Source organism: Cnephaeus nilssonii (assembly GCF_951640355.1).
Source record: "Cnephaeus nilssonii genome assembly, chromosome: 7".
Lineage (NCBI taxonomy): Eukaryota > Metazoa > Chordata > Mammalia > Chiroptera > Vespertilionidae > Cnephaeus > Cnephaeus nilssonii.
In genome coordinates, this window is record NC_137078.1 from 54,483,511 (window position 1) to 54,500,782 (window position 17,272).

Genomic DNA, 17,272 nt, shown 5'->3' on the forward strand with positions numbered 1-17,272 from the left:
CAGAGGCAGAATAAAGACCACACAAGCTGGAAGTCATGGGCCAACATTCAAAGGCCAGTCACTTGCAAGTTTTAGGGAAATACTAACACAGCATCCAACACATAATAGGCACTCAACAAATCACATTTCCCCCATTCGATTTAATTTGATGCTGTCATTTGGATCAAACACTAAATCAATCTAATATGGGCTGAGCACTTATTCTGTGAAGAAAACATATTTCTAGAACTGGCTTTATCACTGATTGGTTATGTTTCCTTAGGCAACTCATTTAGCTTTTCTGGGCATGTGTGTTCTTATCTATAAAATTCTATAATCAGATTTTTAAAACTAAATGTTACCTTTAAGCTCTAAGGTTCCCTGATTCTATGGGTTTAGTACTGTTGTTATAGGGTACACACCTGAGGTCTATATGCTTTGATTATATAGGACTTTTAAAGTCAGGAAAAAGTTAATCATAATTCAGAAGGCAAATACCAGTAGACTCATTGTAAATGTCATAGGTAGCATTAGAAATCAGTGGGAATGGTGAGACATTAATTAAACTAAACTGGGATAATTGGCTTATATGTAAAAAACATGTCAGTATCCTACCCCATGCCAAAAAACAAAAGTAAATTCCAGATTGATTAAAGGTGAAAATATAAGGAAAACTAAAACTTTTAAAAGAGAATGTAGGAGACTATAATTATTTCCTGACTGGAAAGGATTTCTGAAATAATGTAGAAAGAAAGAGTAACAAACCATCAGTGAAAGTATCAGTAAGTTGATCCTATGAACGAAGTTAAAAGACAAACCATACAGTGGGAGAAGACATTTGCTATACTTGTAACAGTAAAAGATTAGTACATATAAAGGTAGTCTACAAATCAGAAAGAGACAAACAACCCATAATATGGATAAAAGATATGAACAGAAGGTAAAAACTAAAATATATAAAGATATGACAGGATATTCAACCTCACATTTTCCTACCCATCAGATGTATGAAATTAAAAGTCTGCTAAAACCCAGCATTGTGTAGAGGATACAGGGAATTGGGAGTGTAAACTGAGAATGATATTGCATTCAAGTGGGGAGTCCAGGTGGTGACTTGGGGGGAAACTCTTAAGTGCACTGTCATTTTTAAACAAAGATTGTTGAAATACAAATAGGAATTCAACAAATCAAAATTTTAACAATAGAGCATCTAAGGCTTTGAGCCATAGAGGCAGTAGTGAGAGAGACTCCTGAAGTTGATTACGTTAATAGAGAAAAGGCCAGGCAGCAAAAGAAGTAGAACGTAAATGGTTAAAAATATTTCAGTTAACCTTATGCACCCTTTGTCATTGCCCTACCACAAAACTCTATTTCACACTTGCCTTGAATTTGCCTTCTAGGATCTTATGCCACTAACAATCTTGCTTTATCCTTTGGCATATTTCCAGTAATAGCTCTTTCCCAGTGGCTTTGGTTGTATTACATGGTATTTCCCCCAGCTAACTGTTATAATTCATAGTATATATTCATACTCATCACATAGCTATAATATATATATGCTCAGAGTACTCCCTCTCCTGTGATGTGGCCATTCCTTCTACAGTATTTGTTACCCATTAATGCCGGTTTCAGTCAATTCCCAGACTCTTCTGCCAGTTTTGGATGTGGGCCTCTGTGGAGAGCAGCTACAGCATTTGGACAGATTCAAGCCTGGGACTAGTGAGAGGCCACGATCCTCTCGTGGCAAAGCCACATGTAAGTCTCAGCCCAATTATAGCCAAAGGGTAGAGTTGTAAGCTTGACCTTATGGTCCAAACCTGTGGTCCCAGGAGGCTAAGTGATATAGGCTGCAGGAGGTGCAGCAAGTAAACAAAGCTTGATCAGGTGCATGTAATTGAGTAGATTCAAAACCCACGAACTTCGTAAACATCTTGACCATGCCCTTACTTTGCCTCGTGGAATCTGGCTATAAAATAAAGAATCGACTTACAGGCCGTGATGCTGTCTCTTCAGCAGGGAGGGCAGCGTCCTATTGAGCCCCAGCTTTCTTCTCTTGTCTGTCTTTTCTAAATCCTTCACCACCCCCTCTCAGGTTCACCATGGCTGTGCCTGCTTGGCATAGGCCTCCAGTTCTTGAGCCTGTGACTCAAAATATGTAGTATATTTCAGGAAAATATACGAATTTCAGGCTGGTTGGAATAGCTTAGATCCATAAAAGACATCTTAAAAGGTATGGTTGGGTTATACGGTGAGAGACTTGATAACAGACTAATGGTTTTGCAAATACTTGTTCCACTACATGAAATAACCACTTTGGTTGAATCATTTGTTTTTGTCAACTCATTGTTTGACTTAGGTGTTTCAAATTTAGCAGTTACTCCTGGCTGATTTTTTTCCCCATTTCTCTGCTTCACTAAGAAAACAAGATTTCTTTTATTCTTCAGAATGTATCTTATTCTTTGTGACCCCTCTGCTTTCTCTGATAAATCAGATAGCTACATTACTTGTTTTTGTCTCTGCCACCGAGACACTTTCTGTGTCACTGCTGACACCAAGGTTTTGGGGTTTGATGAGTTGTTGCTGTGTGAAATGTTTTGTTTTCATGACATGAACAAGTATTCCTGGGTATTCAAATGGAATTAGGCTTGCTGGGCTGAGTCAGGGCTGACTCTAAAATACTGGAAGAAATAACCAGAATTCACAGGAGGAAATAGAATTTTGGGGCCCTAGGTTTTAAATACTTGGCTCAGTCAGTTGTAGAAAATTAGAAAAGCTAATTAACCTCCTTGAATCTTAGTTTTATCACTCATATAGTGAGAATATTGCCACATTTTCTTAAGTTTAAGATAATATCAAACATAAGACATGTCAGCAATTGAATAAAACATTTCAAAAATATGAGAGATTGCTTCAACTATAATGCGCACATTAATTATAAAAAGTATAAATAAGTGGGTGTTTTAATATCATGAAGACTTAATGCTAATCTTGCAAGGTCTTGAAGTTTTCTTCATGGAAGGCCCATCTGTAGGTATGTATGGCACATAGTAGGCATTCAAAAATTGGTAGCTATTATTATTATTATTATTTTAAGGTAGCTACTATTATTAATTAACTGAAATATCAGCCGATATTTTGCTATTTAAATTTTAATGAAAATATTGATGTGAGCCCACAAAATTTATGCCATGTCTCATTTCCTTCTAATATTTCTGCACATTCCTATGGGATTATGTCCCCCACCCCCTAACCCCCAATAATCCTCATTCCTGGTTCTTGCTTCTCTTAACCTCTGACTCATGTCTCATTTTCCTTGACTGTTTTCATCCCTTGTCTTTGATTTTCCTTTTTCCCCTCACATTCACTTTGGTTATTGTGTGTATGACAGAATTTATTGATGTTTAGAGTAACTAGTCATTTTTGTTTGTAAAGTCTTTTTGGCTGCCTAGTCACCAGAAATGTCTCCTATGTTCCTCGTCAGACTGTGTGGTTCTGCCATGTTGCAGATCTGTTCCTTCACCAGCACCCTCTTCATTCCCTACTTTCTCCATGATAAATCTTGGTAATTTCTTATGCAGAGTACTTTATTCCTCTGTATATACTAATTGTATCCTTTAAACATATGCACTTGAGTTCTACTGTCTGTATTTTTTAAAATATATTTTATTGATTTTTTACAGAAAGACAGGGAGAGGGATAGAGAGTTAGAAACATCGATGAGAGAGAAATATCGATCAGCTGCATCCTGCACACTCCCCACTGGGGATGTGCCCGCAACCAAGGTACATGCCCTTGACTGGAATTGAACCTGGGACCCTTCAGTTAGCAGGCTGACGTTCTTTCCACTGAGCCAAACCGGTTAGGGCTCTACTGTCTATATTAAAAGACTAACCTATATACATCCTGACATATAGAGAATTTAATTCTCTTCTTAAACATGTTTTCCCATACAGCTACATTTGATGCAGGATGTACTTTTTGTTGTATAAAATGTTAAACCCAACTTTCCTGTAGCCGTGCAACTGAAAATGGCTGGAGGGAAATATCAACCATGCTGACTGGCCTTACTTTAGATGTATGACCATGAATTTCAAATATACCTTTAATGCTGGCTGGAAATTATACTATGTTCCCTTACTTTATTCACTGCCCCCATTCTACTTAATGACCATTTCATACTTTCCTGTCTTTCTTTAAACCCACAATACCAACCTTTCTTCTTCTTCTTCTTTTTTTAAATATATTTTTAATGATTTCAGAGAGGAAGGAAGAGGGAGGGAGGGAGAGAAACATCAATTATGAGAGAGAATCATTGATCAGCTGCCTCCTGCACACCCCCTACTGGGGATCACGCCCGCAACTCGGGCATGTGCCCTGACGGGGAATCAAACCATGACCTCCTGGTTCATAGGTTGACACTCAACCACTGAGCCATGCAGGCTGGGCCCAACCTTTCTTCTTAATTCTATTTCCAGCTTGCACCTTGCCCTTGGTAATCTCATCTAGTCTCATGACTTTTAATGTTACTGATGAGTTTATATGACACAGATGCACACTCACACACACATAAACATATAGCAAGCATAGACAACTAGGATAATCTATCATTCTTTCCCTCAAGCTTCCTTCTATGTATCCAACTGCTTATATGGTATCACCAATGGATACTAAATATTTCAAACTCATGCCCAAAAGTGCTGCTTACTCATTCTCCCCGACAATCTGCTCCATTGATTAAATTCTAAATCTTAGTTGATGGCAAGTCCATTCTTTCAATCATTTAGGCCTAAAAATCTTAAACTCATCCCTATTACCTTTCTATCACATGACATTCTCCCAAATAGCTACTTCTATCCACATTAGCATTAATATATCACAAATCCAACCACTTCTTAGGGCCTTCTCTGCTACCTCACACCATCATCTCTTTGCTGTATTACTATAATAGTCTCTTAATTGGGCTATCTCCCATGCCCTTCTACAAACTCCTTTCAGTAGGATATCCAGAAAGATCCTGATAAAATCTAAATCAAATTCTATCATGCCTCCACTCACAATGCTCTGATGGTTCCCCAATTTTCTAGTGTAAGAACTAATCCTAATCATTATCACGAGGTTTTGTTAATCTCCATCCCCCCTTCCCCATCACCTTTCTGTCCTCATCTCCTACCAGTTATTCTTTTCTCACTCTACTCCAGCCACCCTGAGAACCTTGCTTCTCCTGGAACTCACTAAGCACACTCCTCCCTCGGATCTTTGCAGTGGCTGTTCCCTCTGCTAGAATGCTGTTCCCTCAATATCTATATAGCTCAGACCCTCACCTCCTTCAAATTCTTCCTCAAATGTCACATGTCCATTAAGACCTGCCTTGGCTACTTCATTAAAATTAAAAATCCTTATTGTACTCCAGCATTCCTGAAAACCTTTACTCATCTATTTTTCACATAGAATTACTTTACCACTTAAAATTTAATTTACTTATCTAATCTGTTGTTCACTGTCTCATTTTAAGTACCATAACATAAGCTATGTCTTTTATATTTTCAATTGTATATCACCAATTAAAAATATAAAAGTATAGTTATTGGAAAATAATAGGTACTTTGTAGATACTTATTGAATGAATGAATAAATGAAAAGATAATATCCAATAATTCACTAATTCATTCAATTAAAGTACTCAGAAAGATGTTGAGATTACAATATAAATAAATTGTAATAACCGAGAACTTCAAAGTTTACTGGAAGAAATAAATATGTAAATAGAGGTAGCATAAAATAATAAAACATACTGTTACAGGGTTATGGAAAAAGGACTCTGGGAACATATAGGAGACTGACTTGGAAAATATGGGTGACCTTAACAAAGCGTTTGATGGGTAGTAGGATATAACTGGGAAATGAGAAAGGAGAGTAAATAAAGGGGTAACATGTATATTACAAAGCAATAAAATTTCTCTCCGATACTATCTGACTTTGAGCAAGTCAATTGAAAAAGAGTGTGTTTCATTAGTTAGGGATTTCTTTCTGTGACATTCACTGCCATACTCTTGTACCGGAAACAATATCAGGCACATGGTGGATTCACAATATTTCATTGTAGCATGAATAAATTTACTTCTTATTATAAAATGGGGTATTCTGCCAAATGAATTTTTAAGTCTTTTCCAGTTCCATTATCCTAAATTACAATGGGCATGTTATGAATTAGTATAAAGAACTTCATAGTGATCAAATCAGCCTCAAAACAAAATGGCTATTGGAGGAATTGGCTATACCCCCAACCAACAAGACTTTCCATGTTTAAAAATCTACTTGAGCACTTTACAAGACACTGTACAAAATATTTCTATATTAATGCCTGACTTAACTTTGAGGCTGTGAAGATGACTCTTAAAAAAAAAAAAATCCAAGTGATCTCAGAAGTCATCCACTGAGTATGAGATGGCTTCTGAGTATGAGAGATCCAAGCTTTTGTCAGCTCTGTGCCTTCTCTGGTTAGATATCTGGTTGGCTTATAGTTTTATATTATTTTATTAATCTAGTCTGCTTTTATGACCATACAAGTAGTTAAATTGCAACTCAGGATTAAAAATGAAACTCAGCAAAATTTTTGAAAACTACAGGCATGGTTCTGTGTGCTACAAATAGTCCTAAGAGCTAAGTAATCCTATATAATAAAGAGGTAATATGCAAATTGACCATTACTCCAACACACAAGATGGATGCCCCCATGTGGACACAAGATGGCTGTCATAAGATGGCCGGCAGGGGAGGGAAGTTGTGGGCGATCAGGCCAGCAGGGGAGGAACCAGGCCTGCAAGGGAGGGCAGTTAGGGGCAATCAGGCCTGCAGGGGAGGGCAGTTGGGAGGGACCAGGCCTGCAGGGAGGGCAGTTGTGGGTGATCAGGCCAGCAGGGGAGGGCAGTTGGGGGCAGCCAGGCCTGCAGGGGAGGGCAGTTGTGGGCGATCAGGCCAGCAGGGGAGGGCAGTTGTGGGTGACCAGGCCTGCAGGGGAGGGCATTTGGGACCAACCAGGCTGGCAAGGGAGGACAGTTAGGGGTGACCAGGCTGGCAGGGGAGGGAAGTTAGGGGCAACCAGGCTGGCAGGGGAGGGCAGTTAGGGGCAATCGGGCCAGCAGGGGAGCAGTTAGGCATAGATCAGGCTGGCAGGGGAGCGGATAGGGGCTGATTAGGCTGGCAGGCAGAAGTGGTTAGGGGCAATCATGCAGGCAGGCAGGTGAGCAGTTGGGAGCCAGTAGTCCTGGATTGTGAGAGTGATGTCCGACTGCCAGTTTAGGCCTGATCCCACCAGGATCGGGCCTAAATGGGCAGTCAGACATCCCTCGAGGGGTCCTAGATTGGAGAGGGTGCAGGCTGGGCTGAGGGACACCCCCTCACCCCCGTGCATGAATTTTGTGCACTGGGCCTCTAGTATATATTAAAAAAAAAGAACAAAGAAAAAAAGTGAAAGAGAAGGACAACTGTTCTCTTATGGGAATTAAATCTGCTATTGCTAGTTAGTGTGTATATGACTCCATTAGCAGATAGTACTTGCAGGGAGACCTCAGAGACACTCTTTATGTTTTAAACTCAACAGCTGCTCAAACCAACTCACTCTGCTGAAACCTTCTGATTGTCAGAGTACATTTGATCACTAAGGAAGGCCCACAGGATCAAGCTGAGACTGAAGCAGGAGCTCTCTGCCTGGGCCATCTGCTACAGGGTGGGCAGTGTCATTGGGATTTTTTCTACTTAGAGCTTCTGGTTACAATTTTACCCAATCCTGATCAGATTAGTCTCTACTCCAGGCTATTAGTGTATTAGGCTCTACTCCAAATAGTTGTACAGCTTTCCACTACCTCCATGCTTGTTCCTTCAAGATCTATGGCAAAAAACAAAAAAAACAACCTGACTTTTTTTTTTGAGAGAGAGAGAAAGAGAGAGAGGGAGAAGGGGTTAGGAGAGAAACACTGGTGCAAGAAACATTGATTGGTTGCCTCCACATGTGCTCCAACTGGCGGTCAAACCCACAATCAAGGTATGTGCACTGATCTGGAATTGAACTGGCCACGTTTTGGTGCATGGGATGACACTCTAACCAACTGAGCCAGACTGGCCAGGGTTGTCAGAGGAAACTTTATTAAACTATTGCATACTCTGTTTCTATTAAAATTCACCCATACCAGGTGAACTGGACAGGATAATGCATAAACTTTTGGGAACCCTTCTGCTGGCTTTCTACTTTAATCTCTAAAATATATCCAATCCAAACACTTTATACTTCCTTTCCTCTTTTGAAATAAGCATGGTCTCCAGGAACAGACCTGTGTTCTAATCCTGCTGCATAATACTAGCTTTGTAATATTAGTGCATTAAGTAACCTCTTTAATCCTCAATTTCCTCATCTTACAATGAGAATAAGAATACCTGAATCATAGATTATCTATATATATAAAAGCCTAAGTGACCATTATGCCTGAATGACTGGAACAACTGGAATGGCTGGCCAGTAGCTATGACATGCACTGACCCAGACCTTGCTGCTGGGGCCCTGACAGCCCCAAATCTGGTTCAATCGCACCCTGGACACAGACAGGAGAGAGGAGGGAGCCCAATTCCTCGTGGAATTGGCCGTTGGTTAGCTTACTGCTGGGGCCCTCTCCCTGGCAGGCTGGCCCCTGCAATTGGCCCCGATTGCAGGTTAGGCAGAGGGACCCCACCTGTGCATAAATTCATGCACTGGGCCTCTAGTAATGAATAATTAAGTCATGTACCTCACTCATATCCTACCAGCTGCTGAATAGGACAGAGTGAAAAACCTCCATCCAATTTTATGTTTGATCTATTTAATTTTTCTACTAAAAATTTCACTCCCAGTCCTTTGAAATGATATAAGGAGTTCTTTTCTAAGTCAACCTCCATTCAATTTTTCTTCCCATATGTCTTTGATGCCAACACATCCACATAAAATTAGAGCAACCATTGCCCTTAAAAAGTGCTTATGCTTACTGGAAAACTTGTGTCTAGACCACATGGTCACCAAAGTTAAAGCTTTTGAGTTACAATTTTACATTAAAAATAGAGGTTAAGAAAAATAAAATAAAGATTATGTACAATGTTTTTTAATTGAGGATACCAAGTTAACCTGCCATTCTGTGAGAAGGTGATATTTCTGAGAACTGTGCAATAGTCTCAGGGGATAGATACCTAGAAAATTATCCTGTTGCCACAGCATAGGATGAGAAGAGAAGAATGACTGATGGGTCCCTGGGGCTATTCAGTGATACTCTGCACTGCCAGAAATAGGACACACAGGGGACAGCGACAGAGTGAATATCTTTATCAGAGCCATGCTATTTATTCTCATGCTATGGAAAGAGAGCAGGAGTGCCTTCTATCTGGACCTCTAGGGAAAACCAGTGCCAGTTGGTACAACCAGGTTTCTTGAGCAATATGTTACCCAGAATTCCGTAATAGTGATACCATGCAATCCTGTGTTCATTCAGCAAATGTTTACTGAGTGCCAGCACTGTGCCAGATGCCAAGGCTACAATGACAAGCAAGGCAAACAGAAAACCTGCCTTCAAGGATGTTACATATTAGAAGACAGATAAAAGCAGAAGCAGAGTTGCCATAAAGCTCATAACAGGAAGCATCGACTTAGGTAGGGGAGTTGGAACTAGGACATTAATTCCCCACTCCTCTCATTTCCATCTGCTCTCTGCCCCCTCTCACCTCTCTCCCCCAATGACAGAATGCTTGACTGAATTGTGAGTTGGGTGGGGAGCAGAACTGAGTATGCTCAACACCTCTAGTTTCTGTCTTTTGAATAAAGAGCCCCAACAGGTTGTGCACTATGATTTTCACATCCCCAAGAAGATAGTTCAACAGAGCGAATTGTCCAGAAATGATTAAGGGTTGGTTCAATTCAGGCTTCAGCGTCTGGGCTAAATCATATTCTCCAGTCAGCTTTATGGAACTAAAACTGAGCTTATATTTTTATATAGATCCATCTGTTCCTGGCCTAATTTCACAATAGATTTTAAACTTAAAAGAGAAAATAAGAATCTTTTTATTAGTGATCCCTATAACCTACCATCTTGGTGCCTTTGCCAGGTATCTGAGATGTAGATGCAACAAATTGGCATTTAAGAACCAAATTGATCCATTGGCAAATAGAGAGTTGAGGCTTTTGGCTTAAATTTGGGAGAGTTGAAATTTGGCAATGCTTTATTAAGTTTAGCCATGTGGGAGCTTTGCCTTTTGTGACAGAGAATGGTGACACTTGGGCATTGTAATAACCAGAGGCTGTGCAGGCTTTTGTGACTGACCTTGATGTGATTTAAGAAGTGATTCAGATCTCAGAGGAAAGAGAGTATGTGTATCCTATCTGAACTTCACCTTAAGATAGGCAGAGCTTCAGAACACTAGCTTTTCCAGGGTCTTGCATGGCAGACCAATTTCCCCCCCTGCATTTGTTGAATTTACCATTGAAGACTACAGACTGAAACTTTAAATTCCAAAGACAACTATGTTCAATGAGAGCTATCAAATATTGGTGTGTGTTTTATGCCAGGCATAGAGAAGAAATTAAAGCTCATATACTCCAAATTTTTATGTAAATCATGATTCAGGGCTAAGTGGAGAGCAAATCATGGCTAAATTCTAGGATTCATTTAGTTTGCATGGAGGTTCCTGGGTCATCTCCCCTTTACCAAGTTTTCTCAGGTTAGTGCTCTGATGTATTGGTTCATAAGCCTTTATCATGGCTTTAGATTACAGAGATTATACCTCGGTATTAATTATAGAAGCATGTTAGGTTTTATTAATTAGTAATCAATTAACACCTTGAAAGGAATGAAGAATATGGCTTCTTCTTGGATTGACATAGAGAAACAACTCCATGATTATTTTGCAAACCAGTGAGCCAAGAAAAAATGTACCTAGAATAGTCAGCCAAGTTTGCTGAGCAAACCACGGAGGGACAGATAATTATAAAATATGCTTACTTCTTACCATCAGAATTGTAAGAGTGAAAACATTAAAATTCAAAAAGAGCAAAATAAATTAAAGAACAGGATAGTTGCATTATTTGTGGATCATTAAGGATGATGACATGCAAAGAACATTAAAAGGCAGTTGAGTTGTTAGACGACTAGGGTTTCTTCTCTAAAGGGAGACTGGAAAGGCACGGGTGTTGAGGAGCAGATCGCAGGTGTCCTGTTGCTCACCAGGCCCATGTAGTTCAGGTTTCAGAAGCATCTTTAGCATTTTACAATGCAGGGAACTGCATGGTAATTCTCCAGCATAAACAAATGTGGAGAAGAGGTTGCAAGCATCGAAGAACTTTTGTCACAAGAAGCCGTGGCAATAAGCACTAGGACACAAGAAAAGGGTGGAGCCACTAGACAAAACATACAACACAACCCTGCCTGCCAGGAATTTAGAGGGGAAAGCAGAAACCAGGGGGTTTGTGTATGCTAGATGGGGAAGAAAGGCATGTCTGCTAAGATCTGGTGACTCAAGTTGCTGCTTATGCTCAGTGCCAAAGTCTTTGAAAGAGGGCAGGGACGTCTCAAAGACTGTTCTCTGAGAGTTGAGAAGCTGCATAGGTAGACGCTTCCTCCCCACTCTCCTCCTACAAGTGGCAAACATAGTGCTACCATTAAACTTAGGGGAGATTTTTCTCAAAACGGTTGAGTCTTCAGATAACTGACATGAATTAACAGGCATGCCGGCAAAAATCTAAGACCAAGGTTTCCCTTTATCTCTCCTCCTTCCCTCAGCTACTAAATTTCTGCTCTCATTTCTGGCAACAATACCATGGGTCTGGATGGTACAAAGTACTGGTTCTGGGGACAATATTTCTGTAAAGACTAAAGATTGACTTGAATGTTCAAATTTTGTACAGTGGGATTGATGTTGTGTTATTATTTTCTGTTTAAATATTAGAAAAATCATGGCACATAAAATAAGGCATGAGGTTAACATGACTTAGAAACTATACTCTTTAGGAGAAGACATTCCAGGCAGCTGTCTACTCAATCTCAACTCTACCATCAGACTGGAGATCTCTTTGAGTCAGACTGAGCAGAATAAAATATTGGATGGTCATGATTAAATTATTTTATACTTTCTTTCATCTTAACTCATAAAGAAAAAGGTATGTAACTTTTGGACATCCTTTTACATCCATGTTCTCTGTTAGAAGCTGCCCATTGCCTTCACTAGCAGAGAGGTGTGGACAAGGAACCTGGAAGGCTGGTCAACCTTGAGGCTCTGGCAAGGGTCAGAGCCATATACCCACTGTCTGGTGGAGACAAAGGGAGCTGAAGCAACTTTCACCTTTTAGTCTTATGGAAATCCTTGCTGATGGGCTATCATCGAGCTGTTACTGGAATTGCCTGCCTAAGGGCTATGGGTGTACCCCAGACCTGAATAAAAGGGATGGCAAGGCCAGAGCAAAGTGGAGTCCTCTCTTGGGCTTCCGCCTGGCCCCCAATTCCCAAATTAATATTTTCTTGTCTAGTCTCTTTCATTTGTGTGTGGCCTCCTCTAGAACCTGAACCCTGAACCTGAACCCTGAACCACGCGGGACGTGGTGGGGTACACTCACAACTGGCTGCCCAATGTGGGGTACTCGCAACTGGCAGCCCAATGTGGGGCACCCGCAGTTCTCCATAATAGCAGATGTTTTTTTATTCAAATTTGGGACTTCTTTAGTATTGTTTTTAGAAAAATATGTCCAGTTGTAAATCAGGATGAGAAACTAAATAAAGAATGGTTTTCCTACCCAGGGCTCAGAAGGACTTTGAAGTTAGTTTCATTCTGGCCCATGTCAAAGGCATTTGAAGACAAAAGCTAAACAGCCCATCCTTTGCCTGGTAGGACTTTAAAGGATGAGAGGCTGCTCTGGGGAGATGGGCTCATGAAGGTAATAGCATGACCGTCCTAACCTCCTGCCACTAGTGAACTAGCCACACCAACAGCTGACCACATGCTTAATGAACAAACTCAGTGAGTTAAAGGAATAAACACCTGGGGCACTAAAGATAGACACTATTCCACATTCCAAATTTTCCAAAGGGGAAATGAATAGAGACAGGAGGAAATTTCTACTCAACTTCCTGGGAAATTTTAGGAGGAAGTCTTTCCATTTCTCTAGCCCCAAGGTTGCAAGAATGACTTGTCTGACTCATTGGTTTGTGAGAAGAGACTCAGCTCAGTCCTCCCTTTTCCCTATTCCTTCAGCAGCAGCACTCTCGCAGGCTCTTCATGATGCCTACAATTTGGGGGAGGGGGGGGCTTAAGTCCAATTCAGGGAGAGTTATAGAAGTCCATCCAGCACAAATTTATAAACATGTTCTTCAGTCAGTTTGGCTTTCCCTCTGTTTGTCTTCTATACCTTATTTGTCAATCAGCTCTTAATTTTTAAAAAATCAATGAATTGTTTTTGTTTATTGCCTTCATTGAAACTATAGCAGGGGCAAGGGTTTCCTGGTGAAACTTTCTTAGATTTGAACAAATAAATGTTTGGGGCTAGGCAAAGATATAGTGTTGGTGGTTGGTGATAAGAGCAGAGATTTTTTAGGTTAAATGGAATATAGCTGTGCAAAAGCATAAAACTGAGAGAGCAAATAATATACTTAAAAACTGAAATAAGTCCAATATGATTGGAGCAAAAAAAAAGTAGAGTGAGCAAATCTATATACAGGAGAAACATTGTGTAGAGCTTGGCCATGGAATTGGGATTTTTGTCCTAAGGGAAGTTTGTGAGATTAAGCTAATAAATATATAAGGCTCACAGTTTAATTTTAATTTCAGATTAAAAAAACAAAAAAACTTTTAAGTATGAGTGTGTCCCACACAACATTTGCAATAAGTGGGGTATATTTATACTAAAAAAAAACCCCACCAGTATTCATTGCTTGTCTGAAATTCAAATTTAACTAACTGTCCTGCATTTTATCTTACAACTAGAAGCCCAGTGCACAAAATCACGTGGCCCCGCCCACCCACCCACCGCCCCACCATGCTCTCAGCCCTGCCCAACTGGGCCGGCCTTTGGTTGTTACCACATTAGGGCCACAGGCCTTTTATAATATAGGTTTTATTCTAAGGAAAAGGGCAAGCCACTGAAGTCTTGAAAACATTGAAGTGACATGATCAGAAATCAGAAAGAAAGGAAACTAGTGATGGAGTCAAAGGCCAACCTCTCTTTCCCAATATTCTCCAGTTTCTTTAGACTCCTTTCAAAATGGCCTCACTGTTAAACCAACAGTAATATGATTCTGCTGTATCCTGCAACTCATGATAATTTTGTAAACAAAGCCTGATGAAAATAAATCACAGCCTTGGTAGTATGACAGACAAGGCTGACTTACAACAAAAATGGAAAGTTGGATTCTACTTCTTAGCATTCATGGTCTGTAAAGAAAAAGCAATACATTAAAGTGACTGAGGAGCACAGCAATTTCATTTTCAACACTGAGCACATTCATTTCGCCGCCATTGAAAGATTCCACATCTCCTTAACCATCTACAAAATCTGGTGCCTGCCTTTTCCAGAATGCAGTGACTTCTGCCTAATTCACGGCCACCCCGTCTGATTCACAGTGAGGTGTTTTCAATGGGCTGACATGACCATTACTAAAATATGATCCGCCATTGGAACAGCGGCATCCCATGCTAATGCAGGAGAAATGGGCTTGTCACCAGTGAGCAAAACTGTTCTCAGGATTGAATATCCATTTTCTAAACACATATTTTAATTTTTAATGTTGACTTCATGTGTTTCCTAAATACCTCTGTGCCTCTTCTTTGTAACCATTTCCCAAGGAGTTCTTTCATATAGCAATTGTTACTTAGAGTTCTAATTGCAGCTCTCTGGAACAGCGTAATGGCCAGATTGGAACAAGTTGTTCTCACCTACCAATTGGTCAATTTATGGGCTTGCAACTGTGTGAGTACATGCATCACCCATCTCTCCACAGGAGGTCAATAACCGTAAGTGGTAGAAGCAGTGTTAAAATGGAAGAAAAAAAAACTAAGGCAAAAGTTTTTTGTTCTTTTTTTTTTTTCCCTAACAAGGCCAAAAATGTGGCTATAACGCATGGTAGGTATTTTAAAATACCTCCCTACCAAAAAATTTTAACACATACTAATGTTCAGTATGTCTATCTAGTCCTATTCTCAAAATTGCCAAAGTGAAACTTGAAGTATAGAAATACAAACCTGAGTAAGTGGCTGGAAATACTACTTGTTTGGCTAAGCCCGTGGTCAGCAAACTGCAGCTCGCAAGCCACATGTGGCTCTTTGGCCCCTTGAGTGTGGCTCTTCCACAAAATACCACGGCCTGGGCGAGTCTATTTTGAAGAAGTGGCGTTAGAAGAAGTTTAAGTTTAAAAAATTTGGCTCTCAAAAGAAATTTCAGTCATTGTACTGTTGATATTTGGCTCTGTTGATTAATGAGTTTGCCGACCACTGGGCTAAGCCAAAACAATACTAAGTGAAATAGAGTTCAGCAAACAAATATCAACTCTAACATATAATGAGTGCTTTCCCATGTGCCAGGAATTATTATCAACATGTTACCAATAACAATGTAATAACTCACTACAGTCATACAAGGTAGGTATTATTACCCTTACCATTAAATTAATCAGATAATTGAAAATTTAAAGAATACAAGTTTTTAGCCCAAAATACACAACTCAATACAGGCAATTTGACCTGAAATTTACATTTCACCACTATACTAGTACTACTCTTATTCTAGGGGTGGAACACCTTTTAAGGATGGAGAACACTTCTATAGACTACAAAGTATGAATGGAGGTTAGACTGGGTTGCTTTTCCCTGGTAAAACATTCAAGCCTAACAGTTTTCTCACATTTCCCTTTGCTGTTCCATGCTTCTAGGTAACTTTATAAGGATTTATGGAACATAAAATGTTGTGGACCATACTTGCCCAATGAAACAATCAATTCTGTCCTTTGAGTTAATCTACGCCCATTGATTAGATTGGAGTGCCTGTTAGGTGAGGAGCACTAAATCTGTCATTAAAATATTGTTCCTGATCAAAAGAATTGCACAACCTATAGATATACATACACATGCAAGGAAACAATTAGAATGGCAAGCACACTGGTAGAAAAAGCTACCCTGTTGAATGCTAGGCATTTAATGATCTGGAAGATGTATAACTCCGTGCCCCAAAGGTGCCAAGCCTAGCTCTTTTCCTTCCCTGCTCACTCAGGACTTTCCCACCTCCTACAAAATACTTCCAGAGATTTCTAGAGATACCAGTGGGCACTCCTTCTGGTACATGAACTGATTCATTGGCTACATGGACTTTAGAGTAGACACACTGATTAGAAAAATCAGAGAATGAGAGAAAGGACATAAAATGCCTATGGGAACTTCATTATGGCCACTGAGGATGGTGGGTCTAAGGCACTCTTGTCCTCTGTACCACAGGAGGGTGGGGAAATCACTGATTCTGAATTACATTTAGGTAACAGGATGTTCTGTAGCAGGGTCTCACAGACTCTCAGAAAGTCAGTGTCACCGGCTGTGTCTCTCCTCTCTCTAAAAAAGCCAACAACCTATCCAAAGGATTAGGCAGAGACATACGCTTCATTGTTGTTGTTGCTGTTGGTCTGTCTCTCAAGAGCTTGAAACAGACACAACATAAACAAAAAAAAATATTACTCTTGTCCTTTAGCCAAAAAATAGACAAAGCCACATGCAAAACAGTCATGCAAATTGTGGCCACCAGCCCATTAATAATATGCACAGCCTGACTTAGTATGGAATTAAATAGGACACCCTGCTGCACACAAAACATGGTAGGTTCTATCCTAGAGACATGAACAAAAGGGTTGAGGAGTGGCTGAGGAGAAATCTTGGTTGAAGCAGTGACCCTTAGGCTCAATCTTGACAAATGAGCCTGTTGGGCAGAAAACAGTGGAAGAGAACACAAAGGTTCAGATGTCTGAGAGAGCTTGGAGTTCCTGGGTGAGTAGGAAGTGTAATGTGCTTAGGGAAAAGTTACGTGTTAGGGTGTACAGGTGTGGAGGCTAGAAAGAAATGATGGGACCAAATTCAGAGTGCCCCATTCTGGAATCTTTTCAGTCAAATTATTTTCTAAGTGACTTTCATCTAAGAGAGAAAATAATTTTTCCCCCCTCTAATCATCTTAGGTTCTTTGGCTGCAGTCCCATAAATTTGACTAACAAAAGACAGACTACAAAGAGAAAACAAGTTTATTAGCATGGGCTTCATACAC

At 40.1% G+C, this 17,272-nt stretch overlaps 1 protein-coding gene across 1 annotated transcript in view; it reads right to left on the reverse strand.

The window, feature by feature from the left end:
- The window catches only part of LRRC7 (leucine rich repeat containing 7), a gene marked incomplete at its 3' end in the record, with an annotated part of 1,171,300 nt that overhangs the window by 664,692 nt on the left and 489,336 nt on the right, over positions 1 to 17,272 (reverse strand). The gene's annotated exons all lie outside the window — the stretch shown is intronic.